Source organism: Phalacrocorax aristotelis, chromosome 1 (genome assembly GCF_949628215.1).
Source record: "Phalacrocorax aristotelis chromosome 1, bGulAri2.1, whole genome shotgun sequence".
NCBI lineage: Eukaryota > Metazoa > Chordata > Aves > Suliformes > Phalacrocoracidae > Phalacrocorax > Phalacrocorax aristotelis.
This window is the reverse complement of record NC_134276.1, coordinates 135,428,060-135,437,526: the sequence shown is the minus strand read 5'-3', so window position 1 is coordinate 135,437,526 and position 9,467 is coordinate 135,428,060. Positions and strand designations below refer to the sequence as shown.

General features: G+C 43.7%; 1 long non-coding RNA gene across 2 annotated transcripts; it reads right to left on the bottom strand.

Moving 5' to 3' along the window:
* Positions 1–5,693: 5,693 nt before the first annotated feature.
* Positions 5,694–8,891, bottom strand: LOC142065054 (uncharacterized). Of its 2 annotated transcripts, none has more exons than XR_012663266.1 (3): positions 8,766–8,891; positions 6,069–6,234; positions 5,694–5,906 (listed from the first exon to the last, which is right to left on the bottom strand). It is a non-coding gene; the product is annotated as an uncharacterized LOC142065054 (long non-coding RNA). The 2 variants fall into 2 exon arrangements; XR_012663267.1 differs by lacking the exon at positions 8,766–8,891 and adding an exon at positions 6,326–6,536.
* Between the last annotated feature and the right edge of the window lie 576 nt (positions 8,892–9,467).

Below are 9,467 nucleotides of genomic sequence, written 5' to 3'. Positions count from 1 at the left end.
GCTGCTTGCAGACTGCTCCCGCAGGTATCTCCACACTGTCTCTTCCCACGCCCTGCCTGTCTTGCCTGCCTGTCCTTGCTTTCCTTGCTGGCCCTCACTGGTGGCTCCTGTCCCTGGGCTTGGTTGGCTGTGCTTGTCCTTGCCGGCCTGGCCAAGGCTTGTGTGTGGCAGGGCAGCCAGGCCCCGCTTTGGCTGAGCCCCTCAGAGGAAGAGCTCAGGCTCAAGTCCTTTCCTGCTCAGGCTCGGACCCTTTTGTCACCTGGACAGCAGGAGCAAGGGCTCTTCTGGGGTAGTGAGGGCCAATAGGAAAGGACCTCCTCTGTGACCTCACCTCCCCACTTGTGACATCATCCCTGCTGGCTCCGCCCTTTGTGGGTGAGCTCAGGGAGCAGCTCTGGTCCCCAGCTCCGCTCCTGTTTTCCATGGCAGAGGTTTCCCAGCACTTGGCACAGGGGGAGCTGCTACAAAGCCGAGCGATCTCCTCTCCTTTGTGTTCTCCTCCCTGGCCCTACCCTGTGATACCTTTCCTTTCAGCCCTTACCTCTCCCCTCTGACCTAAACCCACATTGCCACTCCTGAGGAAGGGAACTTCCTTCCCCACGTCATGGGATCCCAGAACCACAGGCTGCCTGACATGGCTCCTGTTGGAACCTGCCTGTCCAGGCCTATCATCCCAGAAGCGTTGTTAGTAGAGGCGTATTAAGCAGCTGTTGCTTTCAAGCCTGGAACTTGAAAGTTCCCGTGTCAGCATGCATTGTCCCCTCCACCTTTCCTGTCTTGCCCCTTACCTGGGAAAAATACCCCATATTTGTTTCAGGTGTGTGGGAGGGAAATGCAGGGACTCTCCATGACAGTTAAGTTTCGTCAAGTCACTGACATTGTGTCTGAGAAGTTGCACTTATGTGATACAAATTTTCAAGGATCTCTGATGAAGGATATTTTGAAAACAAACCTTTGGGTAAAGGGAACAGTGTCTTCTCCTCCCGGAAGATATCAGCCTTGGTTTTGTTCTTATTCCCTTTGATTTTCACATAAGCTTCCTCATTTTCATCTTTGTAGGTAGACCTTCATGTCACAAGGTTCTTAGGTACATGGCTTAAACTCCTCCGGAGTCTTTGCTGGGCAGCAAGTAAGGACGTTGGGCAGAAAGTGGCAGCAGGTCAATACTAAGACTATCCAGGGACCCTCTGTTTCCCTTAGGAGATTCCTGGTTGTTTCACTGTCCTACAAAAGCAACCTTTACCGATGTCTCATGATTTAGGCAGTTATAGGCAGGACACAGAAAAAGAAAATGCTTATCTTAAAAGTTCAGTTCCTATTTCATCTTTCGTATAATCTTTCTCATATCTAAATAAGAAATTTGTGTTGATTAGGTATGGAGTAATGTACATTGGTTTAAACATCAGCACATGAGATTTCATACTGCATTCAGTTTCTGTTTGATAACATTCTAGTAACCAACTTCAGTATCCTAAATTGACTATATTATTATACTATACCATAGTGTTATTTTAAAAATAATTAAGAATTGCTAAGTATAGGATGTGTTTTTAAGTATAAAATCCTGCAGCTTTAATTGCTGTGTCATAAAAAGTGTATTTTCTAGGAAACGTTCTGTTTCAAGTATGTTGCACATTTGCCTGCAGGTCCCCTTGTAACCTTTCTATAGTTGGCATCCAAAGCAATGAACAGCTATGCATGTGTGCCCTTTGAATTTTTCTGAGGCAAATACCGTGTTAAACTGCTGATCATTGTAATAGAAATCTTGAGTTTGGAATTAAAGGAAATATGTACGAAGAGGCATCTGAATAAAGAGCAGAACAAGAGATAAAAATGTGACATCCCTCAATTGGTGCAGAAGGTTGTCATTCAGATAATGAGAGAATAGCAGCAAATTAAGCCATAAAGTGACAAAGAACTGAAAAACAGGAGTGAAGCCATAAAATACTCAAGTAGGAAAATAAAAAACAATGAGACTCAGCAATTTTTCTTCAGACTTGCAAGGGGCAAGAGAGAGTAGTCAAGCAAATGATCTCAGTAAATCTCTACTCATGGAAGATGCAAAAGACACAAACAAAATTCAGTTAATAATGATTACTAATTCTTCCCAATCAAGAACCACCTCTGGAGACATGATGAGGACTTAGCAGCTACTGACACCTCTCCCCTGTGGCCCTATAATTCCTTCCCAGCTCACCTGGACACACACGTCTTTGTATTTGTGAATAGGAGAGAATGAGTAATGAAATCCATGGCAAGGAGGAGCATGAGTGAAATCAGTTTTGGTTAAAACAAAAATAAAAACCACCTTCTCCTTCCAGAAGGATTCGCATCGAGACTTCCTACAAAAACCGTTGCAGGCAACATAGCATATTTTTTTTCACATCTAGGAAACTAGCAACAAATCATAAAAAGTTAAAGCACAACCTCTACCCCGTAAGTTTCTCCTGCTTTCCTTGATTTTTCTATTTTCTCCTACACCACTACAGAGGTTTTCAGTTTAAAAGCTACTCATAATTTTGCATGTTTATAAATTAAAATGGATTCTCTCTAGAAGAGAACAGAGAATAACTTACAGCTTCCACATTGACTCCATTTTACCTGTTTTCTCCTTCACACCTCTATGCCTCAGTGCCCAAAATCCCATGCACCACAAAAGTTCAGAAAGGTATGAAGTCAAGGAAAACCAAATGTAAATAACAGGAAGAATCTCCTAAAAGCAAAGGTTTACTTGACTATGAAATCATCTTCTGTGTGGAAATAGTGCAAGATCCAGCCTTAAAGGCACTGCAAATTATTGCAAACTGTAGGAGAATAAATTCCCTGGTCTGTTCCAGCTGTGGGGGAAGAAAGGGAAGGACACCAGGTAACATTTGGATTTCATTGTTACTTTCTATATTTTCTTCTGTCAGAGAGGAAACATAGTCTCAGACTGCGTGTGGCCTTCCTCCCACATAGAGCTGTGCAGACGATTGTGGCCTATAGTTCAGTGGGCAAAAAGTAGATCCTGCAACGGGATCATGGTACCATCCCACCAAAACATCAAGTCACCTGGAATGGGCTGTTGCATTGAACAGATTTCTTCTTCAAAACAGGTGCTAATAAGTCACCTCTGTTGGAAAAATCTCCCTGCCGAGTTGGAAAGTGGTCACACATATAAAGAGGTACTTAGCCTCAACAACCATATTTCCACTGGGGACTTGCACCCTAAGACTGCCATTCTGGGAGCAGTTTAAGCCACTAAAAGCAGTTGCTGCTGCCCCTTGTGTGCCACCACAAATATTTACAAAGCTACAAAGCAAACTGGGTGCTGTACTGAGGAACTGATCCAACCCAGAACTAGCTTACAAGATTTCATCCTACCCCAGACTGCTCTGTCTGGCTAACCACATACACAAGTACACATGCTGGCACAGGAGGAGCCACAGCTCTCGCAGAAATTCTCTGTGACTTCCTACCCTAGCTTTCATGTCACTTTGATTCTTCAGAGCTACCATAATGTGATAGAAGAGTAAAAATTGTGTCTGGGGCACAGCAAACATTTTAGCTAGGCAAACATAACTGAAACGAACAGCCACAGAAGAGCAACGTGATATTATAAAGCAAACCCCTGAACAAAGATGGATGCACATTTGGAAGAATAAATCCAGGATTTCAAGAAAAATAGTCAGAATTCTCAAGGAATAATAAAGCATCATTCCCTTTGGGCTAATATCGTTTCTCTCCTTTCCAGAGGTACTTGCCCTCTGTAAGTCTTTGCCTTCTGTTTCAGTACTGAGCACCCCTGTGCCTGGCGTATATGCAGAACAGTCTTACCGAAAACAGTGAATTGTAAACAGCACAACCCTATTGCAGATCCCAGAAAGCACACTGTATCTGGGGACTGAAATAAGAAAGTTCATTAATCTTTTAGAGGTTTTCATTGCCTCCACTAAAAAACCTGAAAAGATCATTAGAGAGCACATGCCTATGTGCATATTTTCACAGACACACTGAGACTTGAACACTTGCAATAGAAAGGGAATCAAGTTCAAATGAGCTTTTTCCACCCCTGAAAACAACTGCTAGCACCTAACCTCTGCTGGTTTTGATTTTGCTTTATTAAAACCATGAGTGCAGCTAATTCCACTATCGTGCATGCGCATATTTGCACATTCCTACTTGCAAATGTTTGGCTTTTTTAGCTGAACTAGCCTGCAGTAATGTGTCTCTCTTGTTCAGCTGAAAATGAAAAGAGCAGCACCAAAGCCCAGAATCAGACTCCAAAATTCAGGAGCAAGGTAACTTGGTCACCTTTCCAAATTACTCAGCTCCCAGTAATACTACAAGATGGCTCCATTTGATTTGTTTGCAGTACCCAGGTGTGCCTGATAGCTTTACTCCTTCCAGTTCAGCTCAGACTGCAAATCCAGCCTGCATCATTGGCAGCGCTCAGTGTTTCACTGCCAAGAAAGGCCTGGAGCAATCCAGGCAGGACAAGCCCAGCTCTGCCTCGACACTTCCTGAGAACAGCACATCCATGTCCCCTGCCAAGATTTTCATAGTTACATTCAGAAAGCTAGACAACAAGGACAGCAGCTTCTGCAACACTGAAATGACTGAGAAGCCCAACTCCAATTTCAAAGAAATCCCTGTAACTTACAAATTTCCTTGTTAATAGTCTGCCAGAATCTTAGAACTGAAAAGTCACTAGTTTATTGCCATACATAGGCTTATTTTTCTCCTTAAATGAATGGTCATATTTTCAAATAGGAAGAATACTCAGAGCTTGGGTGGAAGGAAGGGAGAAGGTCAATAACAATAGACCAAAGTCAGTATTAATGAACTTTTCCATTCCCTTAGCACCAAGGAAACAACTCCAGTCAGTCTGATCTCAAAGAGTGCCTGGCACATGCTGCTCCTGCAAGTCCCATTATTGTTCTGACAGCGGCTTGTCCCTGGGATAAAAACAGGCAGTCCCTGTCTTCAGAATAATCTTTTCATCCTGAAGGATGAGCAAAGGAAAAAGATGTTTCTTGGCCGATGTTTCTAGTTGTAACAGAGAAATAGTCCCTCATCTCTTCCACCTTGTCACGTCCTTCCTCATCCAGTTAGATTTTGCCATTGTTCAGAAAGTGATGCAGGTTTGTGCTATTGGCCAGGAGGACATCTGAAACTTCTTACACCGACATTTTGTAAAAAATGTGCGTCCTCCAATTAATCTTGTGGGTCAGAGTAGCTCCAGGGAAACAGAAAGGTTTCGAGCCTCTATTTCTGCTCCCTCCTTCACTTCCGTGCACGAATACATGATTTTACTTACAACTAGCTCTTTTCAGAAAGGTGTTTGAGTGTACAAAAAGTTAGGATGTACTGGATAGGTGTTGCTTATGAGCATGGCAGACCAACAAGCCCTGCAGACATATCAGCCTGTGTCTGACACTTTGATTCCTGCCTGAATGAGGCAAGTTTGACTCCAGAATGCCGTCAGAAGAGCAGCCTATGGCCGTCAGGCTCAAAAAACTAAAAGCCAGTTGAAATGGCATTTTTTCTTAAATCTTAGCTCCCAACTTCAAAACATGTTGTGACTCAGTTCCATCGGTCACTCAGAGAGGAGGTAATATCTCCAGGATCAAAATGTACTAGCACAAGAGGTTATCACATGTATGGGCCTAGTACAGACACCCTGTTATTCCATTTCCTGGATCTCTGCAGTTATTCAGACTCAAAGACTCTGTCCGTGTCCCCCAACAGTCAAATCCCAGTTCCAATGGGAACAATTTGCAGCTGGAAAACTGCTGCTACACCAAGAAAGAAGTTAAGGTGAGGATGTGCAGCTGCTGGCCTGCTGCAGGTGGTTTACCTACAGCAGTACAGTTTCCACAGACTTCTGGGAAAGGTGGGACTCAGTTGCCCATGCTACCTCTCTCCTGTAAAGAAAAAAGGAGATTGCCATTTTCAAAATCTAATTTCATACAGTGCGTGTTTTCAGAAGAACTGAAGGCACTTGAAATGACAAAACTCCTACTGGACCCACATCTTACCCTCTGCAGGCTCATTTAGAGCCAGTAGCTGAATACTGGAGCACCTACCTGTGCTGAAGAATCACATATTCACAGCTACAGTTCTGCCACATAAACACAAGTGCAGCTCAGGCTGCAGGCTCTGGACAGCGAGCATCGTTCAAGCTTCAATCTGGATCCTCCCAAAGGACAAGCAGCTGCACAGTGGAATAGCCTTCGTTGTTGGATGCTTGTGCTTTAAGACAGTGACAAAGACAACTCAGGTGATTAGTGTTGCACATTTCAAAGCAGAAAATCAAATATGCCAGACATGGAAAAAACCAAACCCATCAGTGCCACAGGTGTTGAAATCAGCAGGATTAGACAGCATCCAGAGCAGATCTCTTTCAGTTATGTATGGAACACTAACAGGTTTATAAAACTGGCTATTTTAATCAAACTTTAAAACAGGAGCAAGAATTGCAAACCCAACACCAGATCCATGAGCTGTGTGTTTGAAAAGCGGACCTCCTTTCCACCAAGACCACAGCACTCAGCATGTGGCCCATACCCCTGCTTCAGTTACTCTCTAGTTCACAGACCTTTGTGTAGCTGTATAAACACAAAACACAAAAAAATTTTGCTTGCTTTTTCATCCAACTTTTTATCCAAGAGAAGACTTTAACAATATGGTCAGCAGACCACAAAGTCCTAGTGCATAAGAAAATAACAAGTAGAGACATGGTTACATGAAAGGGTGGCAGAAGGGAAATAAAATATTAATTGTTATTATTTTTACTTCTGTAATGTTGAAGAGCCTTCATCACACACCAGAGCTCTGCATGAAAAAATAGGGCAAAGTGCACCCCAGTGAACTTTACCACTCAAGCATCATTATGAGATAAAAAGAGTGATTTTTAGTCTGTAAAGTTTTAATGCTGACGATTGCTCTTCTTTTCTGCTCAGGGAAATACCCACCAGGTAGCTCCCCGACCTACTAAGAAGCATTGGGCTCAGAACAGGGCCACCCCTGTGTTACTTGAGGATTGCCCTGCTGACATTTGTTTTTGGCTTTCAGAGGACAATGTTAGAGTCTGGCAGTGCATTGAGAACTGTCTGATACAGCTTCTTTTCTGATACAAAATCATCAGAAACAATTTCCCATGTTTCTCTTACCCTGCAGTTCCATTTTAGAGAGAAACCTGCTGAAAAGGCAATTACTTTCATGTGGTCCTATTCAAAGCCTAGATTGTCTAAAGCTGCAGGTGAAGAGCTCAACCAATGCCACCTGTGTTGAAAAGAAATACAGTGACTTGGTGTATAAACATCAGCGCTCAGCCATAACCAATATACTTCTCCAGCACGATGAAGAGATCAGATTCCGGAATATAACTCAGTATTATTAATTCCCTTGAAAACCAATTTTGCAGCATCTTTTTGCTTCATGTGAAGCAGAATACATGTGTAGCTTTTACCTGAAGCACATGTTGAATCAGCTTTAAGAAAGCACATCAAAATCCAAGCTGGCTGAAACGCAGAAGTCAAGAGCATGTTTTAATGACTGCAGGGAACTGGTGAGTTGGAAAGAGATTTTCCATTTTCCCTCCAAGTGCTGCAAACAAGAAAGGCTGTGCTGTAAGTCTCTAGAGAAATTAATTGGCCTGGTTATTACATTTGCCATTTCATGGGACCAAAAGCATACTATGAAAGCACATAGTGGTATAGTTCACTTCACTGCTTACTCCTCCTGAGCAGAAGTGCAATCCACAGCAATCCAGCAGCACAGAGGTACACTACAAAATAGCTCATGACAAGCTGCAAGTTCAACATTCAACTGAAATTTCAAAGCAGACTCAGCAAAGGCTGCTGCATTATTCCGTCTCCTCTGTCTGTGTTAAGACACACCACTGTCTTAACTCAGCAAGAGGGACACCCCTGCAAGCAACAAAAACTAACATTCAAGGACTGTGCAAGAAGATTTAATAAAGAAACACCACAACAAAATACATCATATAAATTCCAAGTTGGCATCAGCCTGAAAAAATTCATTTGCTGGGAGCAATCCCCACCATTGAAAAGTGAAAGCGGAGGAACCATCCTTTCCCAGAAAGGACCAAATGTCCTTTTAAGCAGGCCCAACAGTACAAAATGAGGCTTCAGGAAGAAATGTACACATGGGAACATTAATTGCCTGACTCAGCATAGAATATTAATTTCAGTAGACTGCAGTAGAGACAAGCTTACACAACAGTTTTATTTTTTTCCAATAATGACATGCTTTTAACCTGACAGCAGAGTTTAGTGCAGGACTATGAATTAAAGATCGGCTGCATTTGCCTGAGAGTACCTGACACCTGGGATGTCTTGTGAGAGCCTGAATATGCTGCTAGAGACTTTTAAGAGAAAGTGCATCAAATACTGACAAAAATGTGTAAATGATCTGAGGGGTGACACTTCCTACCCCAATCATGGCTTTGGAAATTTTGGTCTGCTTATTTATCAGATCTACCCTTTTTCACTGAAATGCTCCCTAGGTCCCTCCCTGGTATAGATTAAACCAAATCTTACTTCTTGGCTCAGCTTCTCATGCCATGATTGTACACAGCATTTTCATGTTGGACATGACACACTGCTTGCCCACTAACGCTGGAAAGGTGCATGGTAACTTTGCTAGCAGCACATCTGGGTTTTCATGCTGGTTTGGTCAGCAGAGGTACAAGAGCAATTTTAGATCTCCTCACAGCAGGGAAATGCATCTGAACTTTTACTCCACCAGCTGGTGCCCACCCTGCAAACCCTCTCCTTGGCTCTCTTCAGTGATCCGGCCACCCCAAGTCACCTTGCAAAATCCAGTGTTCTCAAATTTTTGGTAGTCCCACTAAGCATTTCCTCACAGTAGCAGTCATGGCAGCTGGCCCAGGGCCCCTGGGGGTTCTGCCCACCTGCCTGCTTCCCCCGGGACCTCCATTGGCTCTGTCCCCTCAGGTCTCCTTAGCGACCAGGGGCCAGACAGAAAAGGCCAGCCCATCAAGTCTAGTGGCTCCCTGCAGCTCAACAGCTCCCTTCAGGGGCAATAAGTAACAGAGAAGTAGATAAATTACAGAGACTACTGTATCCATGTACTGCTACAGTAAAACATGTACTTCTCCCTTCTTCCGGCCAAAGAGCTTTGCCTGCTGCCTGGAAAGCCAGCCTCCCCACAGGCAGGGGGTAGAGAGGTTGAAGGTGTCATGGTCTTGCTGAGGATGTCTTCAGTTGGCTCCTGGTCTCCCTGAGACATCCGTTGCCCACTGCCTGCTCCAGCCTGCTGACAGGAGATGTGCCTACGGTCATCCCCATTGATGTGACGCCTGCTCTCCTCTCTCTCCTCAGCACACTTCTCTGTCTATCTTCTTATCAGCAGTTGCCTTCAGCATCTGTCAGTATTTGCCCTGCTCTATTTGATGCAGGAACATCTATCCAGTGACAGCTTTGCATTGAGTTTCCCTT